The following is a 15,362-nucleotide window of genomic DNA, read 5'->3' on the forward strand; positions in this document are numbered from 1 at the left end:
ACTAGCCAGGCGAATGCGATATTAAATACAAACTCGTAAAATTTCTCTTTTTAGCGTTAAGGATGATCTGGTTAGCTTAACGTGTGACTGCCGTACCGACAACGATGGTATGTTACGTGCTTTTACTTTAAAAAATATCAACATTTATTGTGTGTGGCTAATGTAGTTAGAACTTAAATCGAGATAGACCATGTTTAAGTTGTGTTGTGCTCAGTGTTGAATATGTAGAGGATAAATTAGCCTGATGGTTTAGCATTGTAGTTAACGTTTACGGACAAAACGTTTAGCTAACGTTAGCTTGTTAATTATTAGCCAGGTTAGCTAAGTAAATGTACGATTTCGAGTCATTTTTTGAAGTGATGTTATTGCTGTAGTACATGGATATTGTTTATAGTGCTAACGGGAGTATTTACGGTGTCGTAACGTTACACTGAGGATCGAAGTGAGACTATTACAGTTAGCTCAGTTGGACTTCATTAGCGCCCAACATGGCGGTGTTTGACGATATGCTTCTTGTTGTGAACGAGAAAGATGGAGTCTGGGATATTCTTGTTGGCCAACTTGACCGGCGTAAGGGCTGCGCATTTTCAGAAAAGTGTCGAGTTTTGTGTCAAAATAAGGAGCGGATACATTACTCTTTCATCTCTTTATCTCTAACATGATATAATATGAAGTGTAGAAACTGCTTGTAAGTTTTGTTGCTCACATTTCTACAGTCTTCGTCGGTGTCGAAGTTGAAGCCATTTTGCTACCTAACTACGTGCATATTTGTCTGTTATTGGAAGAATAATGCTGCTGTTAAGTCAGTGAGATGTTGTAGAGCAGATTTTACAGTGATTATGACACAGAAAGTACCCAGCTCTTTTGCTCAGTCTCATGATTACTTACAGTGTAGGTGTTATAGGTTAGTTAAAGTATTAATCTTGTCTCCGGGGACTAGGAGATGCCATTAGCTTGTTACACAATAGATTTATCTGGTTAGCTGTCGTTAGTTGTGCCCAAGGGAAGGGGACACGTTTGCCTGCTGTTCATGGCTATATAAATGCCTAAAAGCAGAACGGTACACTTTTAATATATGGTTTAGAGAGCCACAAATCCCCATTGTCTCATTCAAGCAGGTATTTGCCCAAGATCCTGAAATATTTCTCTCCTGACTGTTTGTGCATGTTGTCATATACTTAAAACTGCACAGTGGCTGAACTGTATCTCTATATTTTAGTCTATACTTGCATAAACTCAGTCGGATGTAGCTAGTGTTTATTAGATGTAATGACTGTATCAGAGCTCAAAACATTTTGACACCTTTGTGTTACGTATTTACTGCCTTTTGTTTAAATAAAGACACTCAACCAACACGATGGACTGTGGGATTGTTTTATTTTTGAGTAATTTCACAAAATTCATTTGAACATTACATTCATGTTATGTGGCACAGCTCAATGTTGATGTGCTGCTACCAGCATGAACATGCCTCCTTGCCATCATCTCTTTTTTTGGCAGGTCCAGCAGAGAAAGACATCATTCCAGCCCAGAAGAAAAGGATAGATGCCACATCTGCAGTATCCTTATTGAGTCAGAACCATGATCTGGTTTGAGTTATGTTATTTAATTAAAAAAGTAGGTTTGATAAGCATAGAGGAATGTGACAGTAAATCACTTTGTTCACCATGTGCCATGCAATACCATGACTTATACAAAGGATTCATTATTGACCAGCTGGCTCCCTCCTCTGGCCCATGTTGAGAATGATCAGCTTGCAAAGACATTGCACAACCACATTTTCAATGCGGAAGGGAGTCCCACCAGGCTGTCAAACGTGCTCCCTCTGCTGCAACAAGGAGGTTAGTGCAAAGAGAAGCTTTAAGGTATCAGGCCTGTAGTTTAATAAGGATTTACACACGTTTTGAACAGTAGATATTCATCCATGTGCTTTTAATTGTGGAAACATCTACACCAATGTTTGCAAAGGGTTTCCACAAAACATTAGTTTGATATCAGAAGCAATTTCCTCACTTTTTCTGACCAGGATTACAGATGAAATGTATGCAGATCAGTGTGGCGAGTGGCTATTTACATGCCATTTAACCATGCCTATCGGGATTGTGGTTAACATGTAAAAATGACAAATTGTAAATCCTATGAAACACCACTCACAATTGACTTCAGATATATGTATGTAATATGTTTATATATTAGAGTGTAGTTCATGTACATATATGCTAGTACTGATACAGTGTGTTTTTGTATTTGTATTTTGTGTGAATATTTCCGTTTTATGCATCCTCATACTGTGACCCAATATACATTTATATAACAGGTCAGTTCCAGATGAAGACTTAACATAGCCTCAAAAATATGATTTATTTTGCTTGATGACATAAAATGTAACCATTTGCCCAACCTCAACCCCCACTACAGGTGTTAAATTTATCTAAACAGAACACATTCAGTATCATATATATATATCTACTTATGATATTTAAAGTATATTTTTCAGTTATACTTAAATAGTTACACCTGAGTATAATTTTAAATGCAAGTTTAACTGATCACTATCATTTGTACACAACTGTATTGTTACTTTTACAGCATCTGATCTCTTCTAGCACTGCGCTACAATTTAAACATGCAGGTGTTCTTTAAACTGGATGTTTGCAAGAGCTAGAAATGTGTCAAATTATGACCTTTAATTTCAAGATACTGAATGCTTATGAGAGTTAACATCATTTCTGAAAAATTGTTGACTTCTGATGTGTTTAGATTTGCCTGATTTTTCAGATTTTTTTAAGTGACAGAATTGGTTGTATTTTTTATTCTAATTGATTCTAAGTGGTATTGGCCGATGGAAGTTTGCAAGTACGCTGACAGCTTTAGGCGTTGCTGATTCGATTACTTGATGGTTTTGGCAGTTGGACTTTTTTGCGTGATCTGTGGCCAACAAATGGGTGGCTTAAAGTTGTACACAGCAGTTGCGCGTTTAGAGCAGGCATCGCTGTGATGTGGTGTTTGAGAAAAATAGTTCAGACTGTCTGTATTATTACATTTTTTGTCCCTGTGCCCCCTGTTTAATATAGTACATACATGCCGCAGCATGTCATTTCCTCAAGAGAAATAAATTCCTGAAAGGGGTGAGGAATTAATGTATCTAGGGGGAGCTCTTGTCTATTGATGTCAGAGCCTGACAGCAAGTGTGTTTTCAGGGGAAGTTGGGGGGGTTGTAGCACAAAAAAGAAGGCGAACAAGGAGGGAGGGAGAGACAGACAGGCAGATGCAAAGCATGGTGGGAGGAGCAGACTATTTATTTCAATCTCATTTACAATCTAAAACCATAACTGCACTCTGATTGCTCTAGAAAAACAGCAGCTCCATTAGATGTATGCAGCCTGTGAGCTGTTGCACCTGAAGTACAATCCATAAACAATACAGTATACACCTGCTTTCTCCAAAATAATGCAGCTACTGTTGACAAGCACGGACACGTTTCTCCGAACACTAAAAATCAAGGTAACATGTCTTAAAGGCTGTAATGCTGTTTATTGGATAAACCATCCCTGCTGGTTAGTGGTGGGAGAAGTATTAAGATCCTTTACTAAAGTACTAATACTAGCCTGTGAAAATACTATGTTATAAGTAAAAGTAAGTAAGTTTAATCAGGAAAAGTATCCTTAAAGTATGAAAAGTAAAAGTACAGAATACAGAAAAATCTTTTTAAAAAAAACAAAATAATAAAACACCAAAAATTCCCCAAATAATATATTTTAAAAAAACACCCCAAACTAAAATTGTTTTAAAGAAGAACCCAAAACTCAAATATATATATATATATATATATATAATATATATATATATATATAAAACAGTAAACGTTATTTTATTAAAAATGGGGAAACAACACAAAGTCGTAAGCAAGGGAGAAGAAGAAGAAAATCAAAAACCTTCAAATTATAGACAAAATTGAAAATAACACTCCTCAAGTAACTTAATAAGAACATTTTAAAAAAGAAAAAACAATGTTTATCATAATAGAGGGCTGTTAATTTTCTGTGAATCGACTGAGTGATTAATCAGCTAATTATTGTAGCTGGTAATTTAATTTATGACAAACAATATATTTATAAACCCTTTTATTTGTTTTTTTTTAAATGCAAAAATCTTTATTAAGTAACTAAAGCTGCCAGATACATTTGTGAAGTAAAAAGTACAGTATTTCCCTCTGAAATGTAGTTGAGTAAAAGCATAAAAATAAATTAATAAAGTAAAGGACAAGTACCTTGAATTCATTCTTAAGTACAATACTTGAGTAATTGTACTTAGTTACACTATTGCTGCTGACCATGAAATGGACGTATTGCGAGCCTTAGTAAAGTTTTTGTAAATCAGATCCGGGAAACTCATTGCTGTAAAAATAACCAAGCCTAGCTTACGTTGTCAGCTTTGTGCGCCATCTAAAAATAGACCAAAAAATGTTATGAAACCTGTCCAGTCATCACAGCCCTGTGTGTAGACTTTGCGTGGAAAATAAGAGTGAAGTGCCTGTTGTTACAGAATGAGAAATAATCTGTTTCAGGCTGTATTCCCTTTAAGTTATGCACCAGGATGTTGTTTTGTAATAAGGATGGGTGACGCAGGGTCGGAGGCATGTCTCTCGGAGAGCCCATTGGAACAGGCCGGCCCATTTCTGTCTGCGAGAGAATGTCCTGTTCTTTGGGTGTTTGTTTTGGCTGATGTCAGCCCCTGCCAAGCGTCTTCATCTTTCTTTTATCCTTCCTTTTATCATCCACACACCCTTTCAGACCTTCCAAATTCTCCTCTACTCTCTTTTATTCTTTTTAGGCGGCTCATTTGTAGAGAACAGACTTGAAGTAGGAATGTTAAGTCAGCTAGTATTTGAGTTTTGCTGGAGATCCAGGTTTTGTTCAAGTTCTTTCAGCCTCTTCCTGGAACTATCTGGGTGCTAAATTAATTGCTCTTGATCCTACCTCGCGTTGCAATCGGCTTAGTGCTAATCTGGGCTTCTCACAGTGCAGCCAAGTCTCGTCCAGGCAATGCTGCTGCACTGAGCTGTCCACTGCTCTCTTCTCCTGAGGTCTTGACCTCTGGCACTGCCTGTCATGCTCCCACCGTATTTTTTCACTATCAATCTTGAGCTTTTGTGAAGCTCTTTTTTTTGTTGTGAATCAACTTGGCCTACCCTTTTTTATGTACAGTCCGCCCTTGTAGTCACATGATAGCTTTTCCTCCCTCTCAGAAGCGTCTCTTCTATTGTCTGAACCTCCCACTTGCACTCAAACCTTTTTCATTTTTTCTTGGACTCCCTCTTCCACTCTCTTGTCTTCCCTCCCTCGCTGCATTTCCTTCACTCCTCTCAGTTGCACACTAAGATTCAGAGGTGGCCACATACTGCCTGCCTGCTTTCCTGACCGTACCACTTGCCCTGCCACTTTTTCTTCTTTCTCACTTTTTTATACCTCAGCGCTGGCAATAGCCGCGGCAGGAGGCATTATGCTTTCGAGTTGTCCGTCCGTCCATCTAAACATATACTTATGAAGGTGATCTCTCAAGAATGCATCAGGGAATTTCTTCAAATTTGAAACATATATTCACTTGGACTCAATGATGAGCTGATAAGATTTTGGTGGTCAAAGGTCAAGGTCCCTGAGACCTCGTCTGTCTCATTCTTGTGAATGCAATATCTCCTGAACATCTTAAAGGAATTTTGTCAAATTTGACACAGACATTCACTTTGACTTTGTTAACCTGATTAGATTTCAGTGGTCAAAGATCAAAGGTGAAGGTCACTGTGACTTTGTCAGTCTCAATCTTGTGAATGCTGTGTCTCAAGAACACCTTGCGGGAATTCCTACAAATTTGGCACAAATATTTAATTTGACTCATAGATGAGTTAATTGGAATCTGGTGTTCCGAGGTCAAGGTCACGGCAACCTTGCATCTGTCTCATTTTCGTGAACACAATAACTGAAGTTGGCCTTTGAGAGGGAGTTTCTTTAATATGGCACAAACGTCCACTTGAACTCAAGAATGAACTTATTACAATCTGATGGTCAAAGGTCAAGGTCATGGTGACGTCATAAAACGTGTTTTATGCCATAACTCAAGAACCACCTTGAAACTGTTGTGATAATATAGATCCTCTGTGCTGTGGGGAAGATGTGTGACATATCCATGTTTTCACAGACATGGATGTAAACTGTAAATGCAACTTGTCTGGTGCGTGAAAGCATACAACCGCGTGGCGTTATATCTAGTTTTGTGTTGAGTTTTTCTGCTGTGCTGCTGTTTTGTTTCCCCTGGCATGACGCCATCGCCTCTAACCATCTGCCTCTCTTTCTTTTTTCCTCTTTATTGCATTCCTTTCTTTTGATGTCAGTGCAACTTTCAGCAATTTATTTATTTTATTTTTGATCACAGGACAAGTTTACCTCATGCTGCCATCGCTCAGAAACCCTTTCTTTTCGTTTCTCGTTGCAAGACTTCCTCGGCTCATCTTTCCGGCAGCTCTGATTGAAGTGTCTGTGTGCTATTTAAAGAGGCGTGCAGAAACGCTGGGTTGTTTACAGTGCCCTCAAAGTACAGGCTGTCTAGAAACAGGAAGTACCATCGCCCCGAAGCGCAGCAGCACACAGCGCCAGCCAACATGCAGCCACTTCCTCCTCCTCGTGGCTGAGCAGAGGCTCCAGCGAAACAGGCCTCACGCTTATCAGAGAATTATGCACCCCTCCCCTCTGCTGCCCGTCCTCCTGAATGGCGCACATACACAGCAGGCTTTTCACCCCTCCACCATGTCCTATCTCGCTTTCTCCCATTCTCTTATGCCAACAGCCCCCCCCCCCCCCGACTGTCTCTCTTCGCCAGTACAGCATGCCTGAGTAGCTGCCTGGAGATGAAGGAGCTAATTAATTTGATTTAGCCGTCCTCTCTCTCTGGCAGTGGAAAAACCAGCCAGCCGCCCCCCCCCCCCCCCCCCCCCCTCCCTCCTCCACACCGTATCAGGCACCCCTCCCAGATGATTTTCCACCTATCCTTTCCAGTCTCCTTTGGCAACGTCCACACTCCGAACCCTCTCTTCTTCTTCTTCTCCTTCGCTTTTTTCGTCCCTGTTACACAACCATATTTTGCCAGCAGTTTATTGCGTATCAAACTGATTATAAATTGCATGCCAACTGTAACTCTCTTACGTGGCCTTTACCCATTATGCCTTTTTTTAGCATTTATCTCTCCTGTGTGCCCAGGGAGCGTTTGTGTGACTCAGCAGTGTTTCACCACTCGCACAAACACGCTTTCTGTTGCTCAGTGTGTCTGAAGCCGGCCTGTTCTGCTACGTGTGATGAAACCCCGCTTCTGTCATTTGATACTCTGATGGATCCGCCCATCGAGTTAAATTAGAAAAGTCCTAAACTATACAACTGTTTAACATCAGTTGTCAAAGTAACTGTGAAACCTTCCGGTGCTTTCATCCTGCACAGTATAAAGTCGTACTCTCAGCGTTGCAGCATGCAGGTTGTGGACATCTGCCCAGGATAGCGTGGTTTAGTCCTTCAGTGTCGTCTTGCAGGCAAGGGGTGTTGCAATGTCAGACTCACCAACTTCTCTACTAAAACTTCACCTCTACTGAAACATAAAACATGAAAAAATGCTTGAACTTTTTTTTCCAGCTGTAACACTCAGCTGCTGAAGAAATGCAGTTTAGACAAAAGTCACAGATGATGTGATCAAGGATATTTCTCTTCCGTTTTCATGTGATTACAGGAAAATGATTTCTCAACCTCAACATGATGTGCATGTTTTCTTCAGGTCACAAAATATTTCTGCAATATTGGCTGTTTTTCTTGTTTTGTTTTGGGTTTTTTTTGGTTGACATCCTTTTTGCTTGGAGTTCTTGAACCACAGAATGATCATGTGTAAATCAATTGCTCATGCTCAATTTGGGCAGGAAAACTTTATCTTTCTTGCATGGCTCCACATTGAAGAAGGAATCCAAAAACGGAGAAAATCCTTAATGAATTGGGTGTAAAGGAGGGCACATTCAACAACAGTAAAACACTGTTAAAACATGCATTTACAAACTCACAACTTGTGCAGTATAATCCAAGTCTTGTTTATCCATTTGTATTTTCAGGATCTACCAAACACATGCATTTTTTTCTCAGAAACCTTACTTTTTAAAACACTTCTACATATGACCAGTGTGACATTGAGCCGAGTTCAAAGGCACGCACTTGCTCAGGCGCACTGCTCATATGTAGAGGTGACTGCTAATGTGGAAGTGTTTTAAACAGTAAGGTTTTAGCAAAAATACATGTTTTTGAAGTACTTAGAATATGACACTTGCATTACACTGCACGAGTTGTTTGAGAGTTTGTAAACTAAAGATTTGGGATAGTTTTGCTGTTAATGCAGTCCCCTTTTACTCCAGTCCATCAAGAATTTTCCCTGTTTTTTGATTCTTCGTTGATTGTGAAATCATACTAGAAAAACAAAGTTTTCTTCAAGTTCAGCATAACACAGGATTTAACTGCAATCATTATTCAACATTTGTTTACACATTTTATTTATGTGATTTATTTTCTTAAATATTGATTTGTTTTTATGTTAACACTACGCAGGAATCATGTATACATTCTATGTTGCCGGGACACATTTAATTGTGGCAATTTTTCTCCAAGCAGACATATGAAGTGGCAGAAGTTTAACGCTCTGCTTGAAGGTTTAAGAATTTACAAAGTGATATTGCATTGCCCGTTTTGAAGATTTATTTTTGGGGAAGTGGACCTGTTCACTTTGGTTGTATGCTGCCGATGGCAAGGTTTGTTAATTTACCTGTTTTATGTTTTGTTTTGCATATTCATGGTCAGATTGAACAACACTTTGTGTGTGATGCAAATGTATTCTTATTTTGTGCTTTATCATATATTTGAAACAGTTTGACGGTGGATTTTGTGACTGTGATGTTGACTGAAGTGCATCTGAGACACGAATCCATCTGTAAGGAAGAACCATGTTGTTATTACCTGGAGGAAGTGACAGGGTGAGTAATTGATATACAAATGATTATTTTGTGGGTGAAGTACTCCTTTAAAATAAAGCAGTCTGTATATGTTACTCCTTATAACCGGTTGCATAAGCCTACTGGTTGTGACCAGTTCTGCCACACAGTGAATTATTTTGAGTGCTTTTTTTTCAATTACTGCAGAGGTAAAATAATCCATTAATTTAGCAGCGCAAAGGCTGAGGTCATTCTATGAATAAATATAACTTTAACATAGAAATATGTGTTATTATCCTCTTTAATTATCTCACAACTCTTTAAATTTATCTTGCATGAATATAAATATTTCGTGACAGAAAAGCATTGTTGGGCTGACTTACGGACTCTGCTGCAGTTCTGACCTTGTGATCTGACATGTTTCCACATAAGAAAGGATGCTGGGGCAGAACTCTTAATATTTCAGTTTTATTACATTCTCACTGAAATCCTCTTCACCTGGGCCAACTTGAAGCCCAGTTGCCTCAGCATTTTATTTTCTGGGTTTTCTATATCAGTAAAATTTCTCGATGCTTTTCTGGAGAAGTAGAAGAGTGGATCCTCAAAAAACCATATATGAATGTGCATATTTGACATATATCTGGCACATTAAATTGCACAGTGGAGTAACACAGCAATACACCCAGGTCCTCAAGGTAACAGCACATAAAAGCATGTCATCCGACCGTTAAATGCTGCGTACTTAATTAATAGATTTATTTCATGACTTATCTGGAGTTGATGAAAACGTAAAGTTCCTGTAAGTTTAGATGAAATGTTGTTAGACAAGTGGTTACATAACAGAAATTTCACATTGCTCAACAGATACAGATTGGGGGATATCATTTTTGTTTTGCTGGTCTTGAGAAAACATAACATTTTAAAGCATGGAAAGAAATGAAAACCCCCCGCAGAGGAGGTACAATAGAACCCCAAAATCTGAGCTGCAGAGTACTTCAGTCCTTTCCTCTTAACGTTTAACTTTATTTGTGAGAGGGTATCAGGGGTGTTCCTGGGATTTGATTACACTGGGGGTTCTCCTCTGTGATTTTTTTTATGAATAAGCTCTGTTTTGATGCTTCTGCCTGTGATGTTAAAAATATGAGTAGTTGTTAGTAATTATTATTGATTAGAAATAATACATTACAACTGCTGTCAGTTAATTTTTTATTGACTCGAGTTGGAAAAATAAAATAGTTTTTATTTTTATGCCTCCTTGCTAGTGATAGCCATGGCCAGAGGCATTATTTTTTGGGTTGTATGTACGTCTGGCACGTTCTTGTCAACACGATAACTTGAGAAAACCAAATTTTCGAGTTTGGCACAAACATTCACTTGGACTCAATGACGAACTGATTCGATTTTGGTGGTCATAGGTCAAATGTGAAGGTCATTGTGACCTTGCATCCATCTCATTCTTGTCAATGCTTTATTTCATAAACGCCACAAGGGAATTTTCTCAAATTTGGGACAAATATTCACTTAGATGAACTGATTACATAAACCAAGAATTCAAATGCTCACATTTCACACAAATGTCTAAAAGGGAGCAATTGTGAAGTGCTGACATTTTATATCCAAGAGGTCAAAGGTCAACTGTGACATAATATTCTGCAGCAGCTCAGGAACAGAAGGGGAGCCACTTGGTCAGATACTAAATTGGTGTCACAAGTTGTGGCTGCCCACCTTTAAGCTGTGTTGATTGTATAGATCTTCGCTGTCGGGGGGGAAGATGTGTGTGAAGCAGTCGTGCTTTCACAGACATGAATGTAAATTTTGAGTGTAACTTGACTGGTGTGCTGGGAAACAAAATTGAAATGTCATATCTGCACTTGAAGTTCTTCATGTGGAAGCTGTTTGTGTATTTTCAGTTATGTAGTTGGATTGCTGCCTGACATTTGTTTTTGTAAACAGCAGAGAAGTGTTAGCTCAGGACACGCTCCAACACGCTCATCTTTCCCTAATTCAAGCGAGGTTTCATCAAGTTACTCACACTGTACCGCCCCCGTGTCTGTAAGACAATGCTGAGGGCTTAAACACCCTTTCATCTGTGTGTGCCTACAAATGTAAACATTTGTCACGCTTATCTGAACATGTACTTGCAGAAAAAATGCATATGCTCTGGTTTCACTCTGCCTCTCTGTCCTCACATTTCTGCGTACAGGCTGCAGACACAGGAACCACCGCGCCGTCCCGGTGAAGCCACTACTTCCTCTTTAAGAAACCACACTGACATTTGAACTCCTCGAGCGTCTTGTCTTCCCACTTTGATCTCAGTCCAAGTCAGCTGGAGAGCAGGTTAGTCATCCCTTCTTTGAGATCATTGAGGATGTTTACCAACCCTTGAGCATGCCTCAGGATATGTTCACACAGATGCATTCAGAAGAAATTCAGCCTGAATTTAAAAAGAAACAAATGCTGTTTATAATTCACTCATGCACTGATGGTGTAACTGCTGTCTTTATACTGCATCTTTCTAATCTACCAAATGAAAAACAAACTAAAGATTTAATACTTGATATTCACGTCAAACAAATCTTGTGTTGAATCCAACACATTTGGTGCTTAGTTGTACTAAAACCAAAACAGCGTGTCTGCTGGCATGACTCTGCATTTTGGGAACTGACTAGGACGATGAACTTTCCCTTCCATATCAGACATAAGATGACTGACTCACTCAGCTTTTTACTGGAACCACAAAGCGCATTAAGTAGGTCAGTGTGAGGCCACAGAATCTGAATTGTGGAATTATTAAAGTCGTCTTGTGGGGTTTTCATATCAAGCAAAATAGAAATGAAACGGTTACTGGTTTCATGATAAGCTGGGGTAAAATACCAGATGGTTAGTGTTACCGTTTTAAATTTGAATTGTCGTTTAAACTATGTGTATGATTGCCCAGCCTTGAAAAAATTCACTATATAATGTCCAGCATCAACCAAAGTTAACGGCAGTCTCCCAGATGCAGCATACAATGCAGGTTTGTTTTGCTATTCCCTTGTTTGCAGAGAGTGGGTGTTCAGCAGACAAACCCTGTGATGCTACTGGTCCTCATCCACAGTGACACCGCAAGCATGTCAAAGACAGGCTATATTTAGTGTTAATGCACATTTAATATCTTTTTCATATATGTGCATAAGGCATTGTCTGTGATATTATTTTAACGTTTATCCAAAGTGCTCTTCAGTGTAAGACTTGGTGAGGTGATTTTAGCATGTGTATCACTATCTTTTGGGACATTTTCAGCACATTTAACAACACCATGATAACAGTGGTCATTTTAGTCTCTGTAATCACGATATGAAATTTTTACACCATTTAATCTCTAAAGCATTTTATTTCTAATGTTTCCACACGATAATTTAAGTTGTTTTCTCAAAAACCGCAAATTATTTATATCATTTTGTAATAACAAGTGTGGTTTTCCCAAGATAACGGGATCATTTTCTTGTAATCTTAAGATCGGGAAAGCAGAGTTTTTTCCTGATGTCTTGAATTTCCCCTTTTTTTCTCTTCGGTTTGTTTATTTATTTCTTTTTTTCCCTCTACTCTTGCTGTCGTGTTTAAAGACAAGACGTCTTTTAAACTGTGTAGTCCCCTCTTTTCTTTTGCTTTGTTGTTTTTTGGAAGCTTTGTATAACACCCCGGCCAAGGGACTAAAGATGAAAAATGGCCTCCTGGCTAACTCTGGCATTTTTATACTTTATGTATTTATTAATTTGCACTGTCCCCTTTTAAATAAACTAAACCTAAACCTATAACAAGATATATATTAGCCAAGGCCATAAGAAGTAAATCATTGCAGGAACCAATGCATTCTGTGTAGCAGTGCCAGATGAACAAGCACATATTGATCATTGCATCGCATTTCTCTTCAATCAAGGCCTGACACAGGCTGAACTTACTTTATGCTTTGCTGTTACAGATAATATACACATTAATTTAGCAAGGCCTCAGCTTTATCAGCGGCCCAATCAAAGCGTGTCAGCATGGCGTGTCTAGTGTGGTGGAAATGTCGAGTCACAATGTCCGAGGCATAAAGCATTGTTTTCTCGTGATCTCAAATGAATTATTCCATTATCTCCAGTATGGTTTTGTTACTTCAAGACTTCAAGAAAATGATCCCTTCATTTTGGGGAAAACATTTATTTTAAGATAATGACATAAATTATACATTATAACTCGTTATCACGGGAAAGGGGTAATAAAATGTTTTAATCATAGCTTTATGGCTGTGTAAACAGGCAACCAGCAAGATTTCCATATCATCTGAAAAGGTGACAATATGTTTGTGTGTGGTCACAGCTTGTCTCTGCTGCCCCCCCAAAAAGACAATTATTGCATATTTAAGGCCTAAAAAACATGCTGAATGAATTTACGACCATATAACACAGCTCCTAAAGATTTTTTAAATGTTTAAAATCTGCGTATTTCACATCGGCTTGTGGTTTCTGACTCTTTTATTGGCGCATTGTTCGTCACAATATCCCTGTGAGCCGTTACTGCCCTTCACAGTCAGCAGAAATGTGTTTTACTTTACCCCCATGGCGTGTGCATATGTGTCCTTATGCACATGCTGCTAGACCATGATAAACAAACAATACAAGGACCCACTTATCAAAACATTGCTCCTACAGCGCTGCCAGTGAGCAAACACTCTGCAGGGTGCCTTTAACTGCACCATTTACTTAAGTGCGTGTCTGATTTATATGATAATTGTGCCAGTTGCTTTTCATTTTTTATGGTTTTGTTCTTTAAATACTCAATTGAGCTGTTGGGGAAAAAAATGGACCACATCTTATATAAAACAGAAGCATTTTAGTCTCCAGAAGACATTTATGTGATGATAAACACCTCATGAAGACCTCAGACTGGATTCAGTCCTGATCTCGAGACTCAGTTAAACAGCTTTGTCTTTCTTTGGATAACGGTTAAATATTGAGTCTTGGTGAGCTAATGGTTTAAATTTTCCACCAAGATGGCTTCCTTAGTTCCTCGATCTTTGTGTATTCAGATTTGTGTGTCGCTTGGTAGCACAGCATGAAAAGCTATGATCACGTTTGGCCAAACATCCATGAATAGGGACGGCTGGACAACGGGGGTGCCTCTGAATACAGAGTTTGTGGCTGGCTGCAGCCACGGGACAATGCCAGCACACATGTGTGGACCGAGCGGTCGCACTCCTGGAACACACACACACACACTATTGTCTTTGCCAACGGGCAATCTGCTCCACACACACAGCCCCTCTTTCTTTCGCTCCTCGTCTTCACACAGACATAATGTTACTTTTAGTTTTAGTGTCCTGTCCCGAAAGCTATTCACAACTGCTGTCATGTGTCCCGTCCGCACACACCCAGCATGCTTTGAAAGCGTGCAGGAGTGCATGAGAGAGGACGGGCGGGGGGGGGGGGGGAGGAAAAAAGTTCCTCCCAACCCAACAAGCCAGAGAGGTCACAGGAACAACACCCAATCCCAGAGCGGTTCCCATGGAGACAAGTGTGGCAGCGTACAATGAGGGTAGGAGAGAGTGATGAAAGAGAGGGAGAGAGGGAAAGGGCAGGGGAAGAGTAGGAGGAGGGCGGGTTGTTGGCGTCAAGGTTCAGTTGGTGGGTACTGGGGGGGGGGGGGGGGGGGGGAAGTCAGGGGGGTAGCAGCTCCACTCAAAAGGACAGTGGGAAGTATAATAGTGTTGGAGCATAACAGTACTAGAACATTCTTCCACCCCTCCTCTCATTTTTCTGCCCTCCTGTTCCAGCTGATAGAATACCTCCTGATCTAAGGCCACCGAGCGGCTAACGGAGGGAGAACAGAGATATGTGGAATTTCCACTGACCATGACGTGCATGTCCTGGAGCAACCGGAACGCAGAGAGTTGTTGTTGTGAGGCATTTTGCATGGATATGGATGAATCAGAAGTGATGTCCAGCTGCAGGACTTGCTGGTTGTGCAGTGGCGCCTTTGTTTTGGCGAGAGGAAGGCGGTGTTTGTTGTGCTACTAAACAAAACAGGAGTGTGACACCAGTAGTTTAAGTTTAGCCACATGTCCCAAGCTTAGATACACACACTGACCTGAAAGCAGTTAATTGACATGACTGGCATCGTCAATGATAGCACTTGAACCCTTTTAGCTGAGGGCAGGGACAATCGAAGAGTGTCCGTGCCCCAGTTTCTGTCCTTGTCTGTCCACCTTTAACTCCCCCCTTTCTCATTCAAAGAGGTGCTCAACTCTTATTACGTATGAAGATTAGTTTATTCATCACAAGAGGTATGACTCAGCCGCTGAAAACAGTTGTGTAATATCTGAAAAAAAAGCTTTCTA

Source organism: Plectropomus leopardus, chromosome 23, assembly GCF_008729295.1.
Source record: "Plectropomus leopardus isolate mb chromosome 23, YSFRI_Pleo_2.0, whole genome shotgun sequence".
Taxonomy (NCBI): Eukaryota; Metazoa; Chordata; class Actinopteri; order Perciformes; family Serranidae; genus Plectropomus; species Plectropomus leopardus.